This window comes from Centruroides sculpturatus, unplaced genomic scaffold (assembly GCF_000671375.1).
Source record: "Centruroides sculpturatus isolate CEXI.00-Female unplaced genomic scaffold, Cexi_2.0 scaffold1444, whole genome shotgun sequence".
Taxonomy (NCBI): Eukaryota; Metazoa; Arthropoda; class Arachnida; order Scorpiones; family Buthidae; genus Centruroides; species Centruroides sculpturatus.
In genome coordinates this window covers 58,459-71,886 of record NW_019385891.1, presented here as the reverse complement: position 1 = coordinate 71,886, position 13,428 = coordinate 58,459, and positions in this window count along the sequence as shown.

Below are 13,428 nucleotides of genomic sequence, written 5' to 3'. Positions count from 1 at the left end.
GATGAGAAATCTCGGGGATGAAATGTTGTCCCAGCAAACTAAGGAGCAGCTGTGTAACGTGTTCTGAGGTTTTTGTTTACACAGAATCCACGCCAATTTCTTATGATACTTGTTGTTGAGGCTTCATTCTAGCATTTCCTGGAAGACAGTTACCCTCCTGTTGACTTCATAAAGTAATGCATGATTTCCATCATGCAGCTGGACTTTTAAGGTTTAGGAGTGTTAATTTATATGCTTTCCAGTATTTGCGTAAGAAGATATTAAACAAAAGTGATAGACACTATTTTTAAAAATTTAATTAATATAATGAAATGTCTTAAAATTTTTAACCAAAATTAATTAAAATGTAGAAAATGATTCAAAGTACATTTATTTAGGTTTATCTGTGTGTTCTTTTAGCACAGATAAACCTATATAAATTTACTTTCACAGAAGTTTGAGAATATGAAAGCAAGCATTACAACACATATTAGCAATATTCTTAATATCAAGAAGAAATACAGTATCAAGAAATCAACCCAGTCAAATTATCTTCTAAGCTGCTTACAGACTAGAAATAAGTTAATTTGTTGAAAATTTGGTCTAGAGATAAGTGAGCAAGTAATGAATTGATAACGTTGGAAAATTCTAAGGAGAGGTAAAATTGAATCAGTACAAGATCTGAATATCAGTGCAGTAAACTGGATAGTAACTGTAAATTTGAATGACATTTTCACAACTCTCAAGTTATGTTAGCAGTATTTACTTAGAATCACAGAACTATACAATTTTATGTTCTTGTTAGGTATATTAATTAATTGTATTGGATGTCATGCCAGCAGTTGTGTTAATTCAATTAGAAACTTCAGACTAGGAGGCGTTAAAGAGAATTAAAAGGAATATTTTAATCTTGCAAGCACCTTCAATGTAAATATGTATGTCGTCCTCAGGCAATTCAAAATTGAAAAGAGAGTTATGAGACCTTATGTTCTTGTTATGCCAACCAGAGAGACTTTTCTCTACAGGTTTCTATGGCATTCAGTTAGCTGTAAATTCAATTTCTAATGTAATTTATAATTGAAATTACTATCTGATTCAGTAAACAAAGTTTGTTTAATAAAATTAATTCTAATTATTAAAAATATTACAGAACAAACTTCATTTACTTCTGAATATGTTCAAATTTATATCTAATGTGTAAGTATCTTGAAGAAATCTAATAGTGATTAATTATTTGATTTGATATCAGTTCAAAATTAATCAAGTGAAATGTTTTTAGTCAATTAATTTCTGTAAATTATGTCGGAGAGTTTGCAGAATAAACTTACTGGCAAAGCAATGATTATATTGAAATCTTTAGTAACCAAAAATGGTTTTTTGAGGTAAAATTTTGTATATTTCTAAAGCTATAAAGTATAAATTATTTCAGAAGAAATTATTACATTGTTCAGGAATTTTTATCTGTTGATATAGAGAAATATAAATGTAAGGATAATTCATTTCCATTTATATAAATATGTAATGATAGTATTACAATCAATTTAAAGGTTTTGTTGGGAAAAACTCTCAAACATTTGTTTGAAAATAAGCTTCCTTTAGTTTGATATCTTCAAATGTCATCTTAATTTTTGATTCATAACATTAATCAGTCAAAAATCAAAAAGTTATTTAATATTTTATCAGAAATAATTTTATTCTATATCACATTTCAACATACTATTCATTATTTTGAATATACAAAACATTCTTATCATACACTGCTAGTTCTATGTGTACTGTATAAGATATTTACTTTTATTAATAAGGGAAAACTGGAAAGTTAATTCATATGTATAATTTTGAAACACTTTTTCAAAATTATCCACTTTATTTTTTAAAAAAAAAGTTAAAATTTTAACTTGTATAAGAATTATTAAATGTTTAGATGCTATATCAAGCATTGCGAAGCCTGATATGTATATAGAAACATAAGCAAATGGGTCGCCTTAAATAATTGGGATATCACTCTACTAATTTTAATGATTGATACTAAGTAATTTGCTACCAGAGGTAGACATTAGGTATCATCTCTTAACTAAATTAATAATTAGAATTTTAATAATTTATTAAATAATTTAGAACCACCTGGAAGAAAAGAACTTACCTGGGACTGGGCTTGAACCTGCAACTTCTGCTTGCTATGCAGTGTGCTTGCCAGTAGTCTGCCTCTAGTAGCAAATTACTTAGTATTAATTATTAAAATTAGCAGAGATATAGCATGTTTAGATTCTTTGCTTTTATTAATAACAGGAAAAAATTTATGTAATTACATAGTCTCAAATTATCCATTTTACTGGTACATTAGTATTATATATACTGTAATATATAGTACTAATTTTATGTTTATATAAAATTTCTTTTTGAATATTACTAGTATTAATATATTTGCATTATAGTTTGTTAAATTTACAAGANGAAAAGCATTCTATATTATCTCCTTCCTACTTTTTTAACAGTGCCACCTTAACATTCCCAAACTATAGATCACATTATTTAATCAATTTAAATCATAAAACTAGACTTAAAAAAACATTATTAAAAGTTAAAAAACAAAAAAACAATTTAAAACTTTTATCAAATTTAAAATTTTTGTACATTCCATGAGCATGCAGCTGGAACAATTTTAAAAGACAGTAGCCTATTATGTTCTTGTTCAAATATTATTTATTATTTTTATTAATGCTTTCAAGTTCAAATTCCTTCTAGATTTCTAAAAAAATTTTAACTTAAAAAGGAAATAATGTTTATTTTAGAAAAATAAATGAAGAATAGTAATAAAATAACCATATTTTGTCAATTTATGTATATAAGCAATTTTTGTTTCAAAATTTCACCTTTCATGTAACAAAATCTATTTACATGTCAATGTTTTTATATATAATATAAAGACATTAAATCATGATTGTATCAAAATCACTATTTTTTTAATAAATACTCAAAAATTTCCTTACTTTTCTCAACAGGGTTTTAATTAGCATTGTATAATTATAATAATAATAAAATACTTTTGCTATCTATCTGAATATTTTATTTTAAAATACTGTATATAACATACATTTATTTAGCACAGAACTAAAATTTAAATTGTTAACACTAAACAAAAATATCTATTTTAAACCTTTGTTTAATGTTAACAATTTAAATTAATTATGTTATATATATATATATATAAATTATATATATATAATTGTTATATATATATAACATAATTAATTAATGTTAACAATTTAAATTTTAGTTCTGTGCTAAATAAATGTATGTTATATACAGTATTTTAAAATAAAATATTCAGATAGATAGCAAAAGTATTTTATTATTATTATAATTATACAATGCTAATTAAAACCCTGTTGAGAAAAGTAAGGAAATTTTTGAGTATTTATTAAAAAAATAGTGATTTTGATACAATCATGATTTAATGTCTTTATATTATATATAAAAACATTGACATGTAAATAGATTTTGTTACATGAAAGGTGAAATTTTGAAACAAAAATTGCTTATATACATAAATTGACAAAATATGGTTATTTTATTACTATTCTTCATTTATTTTTCTAAAATAAACATTATTTCCTTTTTAAGTTAAAATTTTTTTAGAAATCTAGAAGGAATTTGAACTTGAAAGCATTAATAAAAATAATAAATAATATTTGAACAAGAACATAATAGGCTACTGTCTTTTAAAATTGTTCCAGCTGCATGCTCATGGAATGTACAAAAATTTTAAATTTGATAAAAGTTTTAAATTGTTTTTTTGTTTTTTAACTTTTAATAATGTTTTTTTAAGTCTAGTTTTATGATTTAAATTGATTAAATAATGTGATCTATAGTTTGGGAATGTTAAGGTGGCACTGTTAAAAAAGTAGGAAGGAGATAATGTAGAATGCTTTTCTATAGGATAGCATTGTATTGTTTAATAATTAATGTGCAAGACCAGAAGGGTTTGTGATCTTGGTCCAGGACACTTTTGGCCAGTTCTGTGATTTACCTGTTATTTCATAGGAGAAGCAACAATTATACCATTATCACTTCGGAGGGCTTGGAGAAGGAACTACTACTATTTATAGAAATATTGTCCTCCATTTACTCTTCTGTTTTCTTCATGAAAGAATATGATGACAATGCTAAAATATCATTCTTATTCTATATATATATACACAGATCCCCAGGAGAAATTATGTTTTCTGTCTTCCATAAATTCAACACATTATTCTATCAATGGCCTTCCAACCCCACTCAGTATGTAAATTCCTCCATAATAGCTATTATAAGCAGAGCATTTCTCTTCCCCTCTAGTCAAGCAACAATTGACAATAAGTTGGATAACTTATTGTTAACCGCTGCTTGACTAGAATGCTATGTTTATGAACTAGTCAAGCTAGACTTGCACAACTGATACTAACTGCAATAAGCTGCAGTTAGTATTAGTTGTGATATGTAAGGCAGGCTATACATCTGCAAAATTCAAATATTTTGTTAACTGCATAAAAATAACTTTATGCTAACCACTCTGTGCATCTTAGCTACATACAGTCCACAATACTATATTTGCGGTCATTAGCTACCACATACACATTCAGAAAATTCAGGTTAATCTTCTCACTGACCCCATCTATGTTGTGTCAGCTTTTAATAATGACAGAGATGAAGTCAACTTGCTGGAAAAATTTGGAATATATGCCATATCTCTATAACATTGTCTTTTGGGGACAGCAATCAATTATATTGGAGCTATTACTAAAATGCTCCAGACACATATCCAAGAACACCAGGAAAACATACAAAATAACAGGTGTACCACAGAACTGGCCAAGAGAGTCATGGACAAAGATCACAAACTTCTCCAGTTCCACATATTAATTCTTAACCTCTTAAAGCAAAGTTATTGTAATGCTTCAGTAACTTTTTAAATTTTATTATATATTTTCATCAAATTATGGATGTATTTAAATACTTCTGATTGAGAAATTAATTCAGAGATTGAGGAGAATTTAAAAAAGAAACTAAATAACTATTTGGAAATTTTTTATTTCAGATATATCTTGTTCATTGTTGTCTTTCTAATCTATAGAAAATAAAATTTATATTCTAAAGTTTTATTTAAAACCTTTTTTAAATTTTTTATTTATTTATTCAGCACAGTGCTGAATAAATAAAGCAAATAATAAGACACTGTTTCAAATTTAGTGAACCTTTTTTAATGTAAAATAACAACTAATTGTAATTATTTAGCTCAAAAACTTTGATTCACAATGAGTTTTTTCTTCTTCCTGATATAAAAATTATGCATCTGTCTCCAAGCACTTTTCTCAAACATTTTAAAGATTTTAAATTACATAGATTTGAAACATTTTTAATAATTCAGTAAGATTAATTTCATTTTCAAAACTATTTTACTAATTAAAATGAAAGTATTGCTCAATTTATTAAACTATTTTTGGTAAAAATATATAAATATTGGTATGTGAATATTGAAGAAATAATCAGTAAATATTTCATTTATCTATATTTGGATTATTTTTATGAGTAATGATATTTTTTCCAGTTATATTTTTAATATTATCTATAATATTTACAGACTATATCATTGAATTTCAAGTATATATATTCTTAATATAACTTTTCTATAAAAAAAAGTGTGTACAGTTTTTGATAAAGAAAAATTTAAGATATTCTACTTCATCCATCAAGCTTTTTTTTTCTGTGCAGAAAAATGTTATTTTAACAACTTTGCTGCAGTATTTAAAATTTGCTGCATGTAACTTTTATATTTATAAATAAAATTTATTACATAATAATTATTATTAATCATTATTATTTTATTATTAATGTTGTTGTTGTTTATTGTTATTACAACTATTACTGTTGCCATTGCTATAGTTTAATATTAAAAGTAGTGATATTGTTTAATAATGATGAATTAAAATTGTCAAATATGAATGACAATTAAGTGTCAAAATTGTTCCAAATTATGTGCATGTTATGAATATATAATTCAATATATTGAATAGCATGATAAGCTTTGGTATTTTTTTCAATAAATAATTTCAGGAATATAGTGATATAAAAACGTGTGTATATATCACTGCCAGACATCTTTGGACATCAGGGAAATGGTCAGGTGTAAGAAATATAAAATCACTTGAATGATATAATTGAATGCTTTGCATAATATTTATTTTGTGATGTGACTGAATTATTTAGTTTTTGTGTTATTTAATGTTTCTAATTCCTCCTTAATTATTTGTGTGTTGTATGTATGTTTCCTTTTTCCTTTCCACAGCTTCGAGTAGTCAGGGCATTTAAGAGCACATTGGAAGATATGGAGGAAAGACGTAGTGTACATAGTTTACACAGTTTACACAGTTTGCGTAGTTCACGTAGTCACCCTGGTCCGAGGCCGCTCTCTGATATTAGCTACATTGACGAAGATCTCAAAACACCATCGCCAAATGATTATCCCTACGAAATAGCCGATCAGCTAAAAAATACAAATCCAACTTCTGTATCTAATTCTGCCGGAGCTAAGAATTTGAATAACAGAGAAATTCATCATAATAATATCAACCAGTTTAATTCTCAACTACCATCTGCTCCAAGTGAAATTGATACACATGCAGAGACTGCTCCTCTAATGGAAAGATCTTCATGTCATCAATCACCAATATCATCACAACCACCTATCCAGACCCAACAGGGAACACCATCTATTTCACCAACCACAACTACAAGTATCACTCCAGTTAATTCTTCCTCGCCTTCCTCCAATGCCTCCTATAATAATAGTAGTAGTAGAGCTGGTTTCAATATCAATAGTCCATTAGCCCAGGGCTATCATCTTCTTACTGAGCCCACTAAAGTTCATGAAACAAGTATTTGATACATATGATCTCCTGTTTATATCTGTGTAGATTTACACCATTAAGAATCTGTCATTATGGAAGCAGATCAGATGAAGTATAACTGATGAAGGCATATCTTTATTAAATAACATTGAAAATAAGTCAAAAAACTGACATGAATTGTCACAGTGGTATGTTAATGAGTTCTGAAGTTAGCTATAATGAAATAGGTTGCTGCATCTTCCTTTAGGCAACTATCATTCCCTATATTGTGGTTATACTATGCCCTGCCTTGTTGTAATTAACTGTGAAAGACAATAGTTAGATTGTTACAAATTAGCAAGTATGAAAAAGATCTTTGGTATTGGTTAAATACTTGAAATTTAAATGTTCATTAAAAGATAAAAGTTCCTTACCTGAATTTTTAAATATTAATCCTATTGAATTTAATATAAATGACACAATTTATTTCATTTTGAAAGAAACTTATTATTATATCCATAGCAATTCAAGATAAATATATTTAAATCTTTTGTTACTCTTGTATAGAATTTGAACTGTTGTGGATAGTTTCAAATTATTATAAGAATGAGAAATGTTAAACAACGATATTTAATTTATAACAAGACTGTTTGTCGATCAAGAAGATTTGTGAAAAGATTACTGACATGTCTTTTGTCAGTTCTGTGGTTGTATTTTGAAAAACAGAAAAGAAACAAAGAACATTTAATATGAACTGTTCATAGTTGTATAGACTATCACATTTAGTTTCAATGATCACTTACTTATACAGGGTTTGGTTGTATATTATAATCAGTACTAAACATATACAAATAGAATATGAAGAATACATATATTAAATAATCAGTTTTTTCAAATTAATAAATTGATTTATCAGGGAATTTTTGAAAATAATGTTTAATAAAAGAGTGTTTCAGAANGATGATTTGAAAACAAGTTATTAAAATATACCAAAGTTTTTTTTAGATATTAATTTTTTATAATGTAAAATCTGATTTTGTGGCCTAAAAGAATATATATTCATGCACTAAATATGTGGAATAAACAAACAAATTTTATTATTACAACTTTCCAATAAATATTCTTTAATTGATAAATACATTTTTAACAAATGCTAAACAATTTTTGACTGCAGCTTTTAATGTCGATAATTATTATGTGCTAGTCAGTATTTAACATTATATTATAGTATATGTTGTAATTCAGTGGATAATCTTGACACACATCTTTACAAATATCAAATGATAAGCAATGCATCAAGAAAACTTTAATACTTCTAATATTTTATTATAATATAATAGTTCAATAATTAATTAATAAAAAATAATCATAGGAACAATATTACTCGTAAATAAAAATAGGCAACAAAAATTTATTACAGTAAAACTGTGTTATTTTGAAACTCAAGGGACCAAAAAACATGACTTTGAATTATCCAAACTTTCTTCAAATTGAATTTGCTTTGTAATTCTCAAATATAATTATAACATTATCTTACATAATTTCACCTGTAGTTATAAATGCATTAATATTATGGCTTATTACTTTGTAATTTAAGCTACTTTGGAAAAAATCATCAGTCAGCTTATCCTTAATGAAAACATAACCAAACTACATTCAAAGCAGGACCCAAGAATAACATACAAAAGAAGCTTAAGTGCTTCAATAAGAATTACTCATGAATTTCGTCTAGAGGACCAATGGCTAGTTTTGTGGAGAATTTACCATCTTGAGTTTGAGATGATGAAAACAAGCTCTATTAATAACTAAAGCTATAAGTATGCATTCTAATGCAAATATGCACACGTATTTAATCGACTTTGGAATTATTGAAATAATAGATTTTTGTGAAGTGTCCAAAATTATTAAATGCAAAACAAATTTCCTCTATAAAAATAAAAATTCTCTCTTCAGTGGCAATGCTGTATGATGTCCAAATGACCTTGAATAGATGTCCAGTAAATAAATGTATAATTAGTAAAACCAAAAATGAAACTGCCAGTTGAGCATGGAAATCTTATAAGCATGTAATATGATGGAAGATTTTGAATTATTCAAACTAAAATATATGCAAAATTCTATTCTCTTGGCCAGGGACTAGACAACTTCGAATTACACAATACTTCAAATGATCCAATATTGAAATAATGAGGTTTTACTATATTAATTTAACATGAATATCATATTGCATATGTATTTAGCATGTGATATTAAATTACATCTGAATTATTAATCCATGCTTTAGATTACAAAATTTTTTGGCACCATAATTGTAAAAATATTTTGGTTTTTCTACATATAAAACCTTTGGCTACCTAAAAAAAACATATTTGGATTTCTATTTTTAAAATCATTTAGCTCATTAGGATAGATTCTTAGTTTATAATGACAGTGTGATAGCTGGTTGATTTCAGATTGCAATTACATTACAGGAAAATATTGTATAGACTCACCTTATAAATGAAATATACAGTGATCAGTCAAGACCCTAAGGTTGTGGCTAATAGGTTTCATTTGAACATTAAAAAATATCTGCATTATAAGCATGAACTGTCATTCAATGTGTATAATTCAACTGAAATGGACAAAGGCAAGGACCTAAGTGAGTTTGACAAAAAACAAATTGTGATAGCAAGATGGCTTAAAACAAGTATCTCTGAAATAATGAAGCTGATGGAATGTTTCTGTGTAGCTGTGCTGAGTATTCACCTTAGCTACATGTCAGCCTACTGCTCTGAGTGATGCAGGAACAAATCCAGAAATATATAGAGGGTGATCTGTCCTAGATATGCCTGGCCTTGTCCCTCATTTATCTAATGATCCTTGTTTTCAGAATCAAGGGATGTTATAGTTGGACTGAACTTTTTCATATCAAAAAAAAGCAACTGTCTAAATAAACAATTGCATGATAACCATTTCGCACACAATGCTTCTTCAGTCACTTTCGACTTTTCTTGGTGATGCACACAATGTACAGAACCTATCTTCTACATCCAGCAGGGTAAATTTTCTTACATGCACATTGTAGCACAAATAAAGCAGCATATAAGAAAATGTCAGAACACATGCCTTGGGACAAAAAAAAAAGTAGTGCAGAAACTTGAGTGTCAACTAGAGAAGACCTTAAAAGATATAAATTTGCAGTCAGAAATTACAGATTAATTACTATATGATGGACATTGTAGACTAAAGATAGCTTTAAAAAAAGGAGGTGTGTCTTAAGCAAAACTTGTTCAGTTAATGATTGAAGCAGTGTCATCCAAAGAAGAGCTAAAATGAAATAAATGTCTTGCACAATGAAACTAGGAAAAGAATATTATTATAACAAATTTCTTTTAAGAAAATCAAAATAAGATTAGAGATTGTAAACTACTGAAATAGTCTACCATACTAGAATAACATTAAAGTATTTAATTGTAACAATATAAAATTATAACTTATATTCTAGGTTATCTATTGAATGATAGCTATTAGCATTAAGAATTTAACTGTAGAAATAGCAAAGATTAATACTGGGAATAAACAATGAGTGTATGTTGCCATTGCTTGGATAAAGTCTTGTTATTGAATTGTTTTGTTATATATTTGAAAAAAAAATTATTATATAAATGTTCTATTTTCTTTCATAAGAAAATAGTAGCTTTTTCTAAAGTAACTATTTAAAAGATTGATTTTAACTAAGAATTTACAATATTTATTAGTTTATTGCCAGTGTTTAAGTACTGTCTTCTTTGGTTAATTTCAGTCTATCCAAATCTAGTCTGTGTTTCAGATTTTGCTTTAGTTTTTGTACAAAGCAACTTCAAAGTCTAATTGTTTTTGTTATGTGATTGTAACAGTCTTAACTTTTCAAAGCTAATAATTTTGTTTCACAAAATTTTGTTATTAAAAATATAAAATATTAAAAATAAAAAAGAAAATATTAAAATATTCAAACTGAAGTTGGTTTTACTCAACTGGCCATTTGGTTTGGGATTTAAAATACATAGCTTTGCTTAAAGTTTATTTATTTATGTCCCTAATAAATTTTCTTTTTTGACTAAAGACTAGTGTTGCCAACTTTCAGCATAACAAACTCTAAATGCAGTCTGAAAAAACATTAATTTGAAAACAGTAAAAGAAAACCTTCCTTCTCCAAACAAACTTGGGAATGTACAGTAGAGCATCGATTATCCAAAACAATTCAGGACTGGGGTTGTTTGGATAACTGATAACTTTCAGTTAACCGATGTTTCGGTTGATTGGTATTTGGATAATCAATGCTCTACTGTATTTTTTTTTTTTTTATGATGATGATGAGTCCCATTTGGCTGAGGTTGTTAAAGCATTAGCCTATTATTTTTAAGGACCCAGAATCAAATTCAGGTTTTGAAAAATCCCAGGAATTTTTAATGAACTGACCATCCTGCATATGTCAAACTCAGTCCCTTGTCACCTTGCTGCACCATTAGGGTCTGGCCAAACCACCATGTGCATGATTAAAACAGGTTCTTTTAGTGCCTACAGGGCAGAATTATAAGGAAAACATTTCAACATAACAGAAATGAAAAAAAAATGCAAATTACAATTGGGATGTGAACTTCTCATGAGGAAAAGGAATGAACTAAAACAAAAATATAACTCCTTATTTATTTTTCGAAACATTTCAAACAATTTTCGTTTCCTGAAGAATTTTAGAGAAACTGAAATTCTGAAAAGTTTTGTCCTTTTTTGAATTTCCATTTCATACCCCTAAATCCCTATTTTGTAAACAAATTTCTGTTGGGATCCTTGTATTGAATTACAAAATTAGAATTATAACCCAAGACACTGGTAATATTTGAGTTATGCTTGGATATATATTAAAATTATCCTGTTTTTGTTGTGTATGTTGAGTTTATGTCATCCTATTTGATGTATAGTTTAAAGTTATCAGATGTAAACAGTTATCCAGTCTAATTGCAAAGTCTGTGTTAATTTTTTCAAAAGTATATTTGGGATATCAGTAAGAATGGGCAATTGTTAGTAACTTTTTATTCAGTATTTGTCAAGCAGAGATGAGGTAGAGAAAATTTGTACAAGAAATATATTTAAAAGAAAATTTGCAACTTTTACTTTTAAAGTATTAGGAAATATATATTATATAATGCTTATCTTTGAATTTTTATAATTATTTTTATTAGGATTGATCTTTATATTGATGTATGTTGTCAGTCTGCCATTTTCAAGAAAAGTACCAATTGTACATATTTTACACTTTTTTTTATATTATAGCATTTAATTAATTTTTTTAGTTTTTGTTGAAATAGATATGACATCAACATCCTTATAGTAGAAATCATTTTATACAATATTACTTACTTTGTTAAGTTTAGCAAATAATAAAATTAATAAAAATAAAAATAAATAAATCTATTATATTGTAACTACATTAGAATTAAAATTTTAAAGAAAATTATGAATTAATAATGTTGATAGAGATGACTGTTCAGATGATGATGTATTTCCTTTGAATTTATCAGCAACAATTTGCATTAATTTTTTTATATTTGACTCATTGATAATGATTATTGAGAAACAGTATTTATAATATATGTAGGACTGTATTAAAACCTTTTGACATTGATGGTGTTGACCATAGGCAACTACATATATTTTGTAATAATTTTCCCACATCAAAAACAGTATAATCATTTTACTTTTTGTTATGAAATCTTGACAAAAAAAAACCCCATTAAAGTTTGTTCTAGTGACATATCCAGAAAGCTCTTATAGATATGATTTATATAAAAATCAATTCACAATAAACCTTTGACCAGTAAAATATTTATTTGAAAAACAAACGTTTTCGACCGTATTCTTTGGCCTCCTTCAAGTTAAACATTTCGAGATTCGAAAAGCCGTTGTGCTTACAGATTTAAAAGTTTTGGAACATATTCAACTCATAATCATAAGTGTCGACTTACGTAACGCGCGAATCATTAAACTTTCACACAGAAGGGAACACATAAGAACGCTAGAAACCTTGGAAATATATAAAGCGGGGTTACGGAATAACTGCATCAACTATAAAGATGCGAGTAATATTTCTACAGCTTGGAGGTTTGTCGTTGATGGGGAAGGCCCCCACAATTCTAGTTAGGATGTTGCTAACATCTCATGTGCGTGAAAAATAAGATTGTTTAGATAAGATTATTTAAATAAATTTTGCGTATGCAATGCTTGATACGCATGCTCATAATGAGTTGAGTATGTTCCAAAACTTTTAAATCTGTAAGCACAACAGCTTTTTGAATCTCAAAGTGTTTAACCTGAAGAAGGCCGAAGAATACGGTCGAAAACGTTTGTTTTTCAAATAAATATTTTACTGGTCAAAGGTTTATTGTGAATTGATTTTTATATATATTGATCCAGTACCTGGTGAGAAGAAACCTTTACATAAGATATGATTTAATTATATTTTCAAAACCAGTTCAAAAGAATTCAAAAAAATTATCTCAAAGTAGTATTAAAAACTTTATATAAAAATTAATTTATTATTAATCCATTTTAGATCTGAAATTAG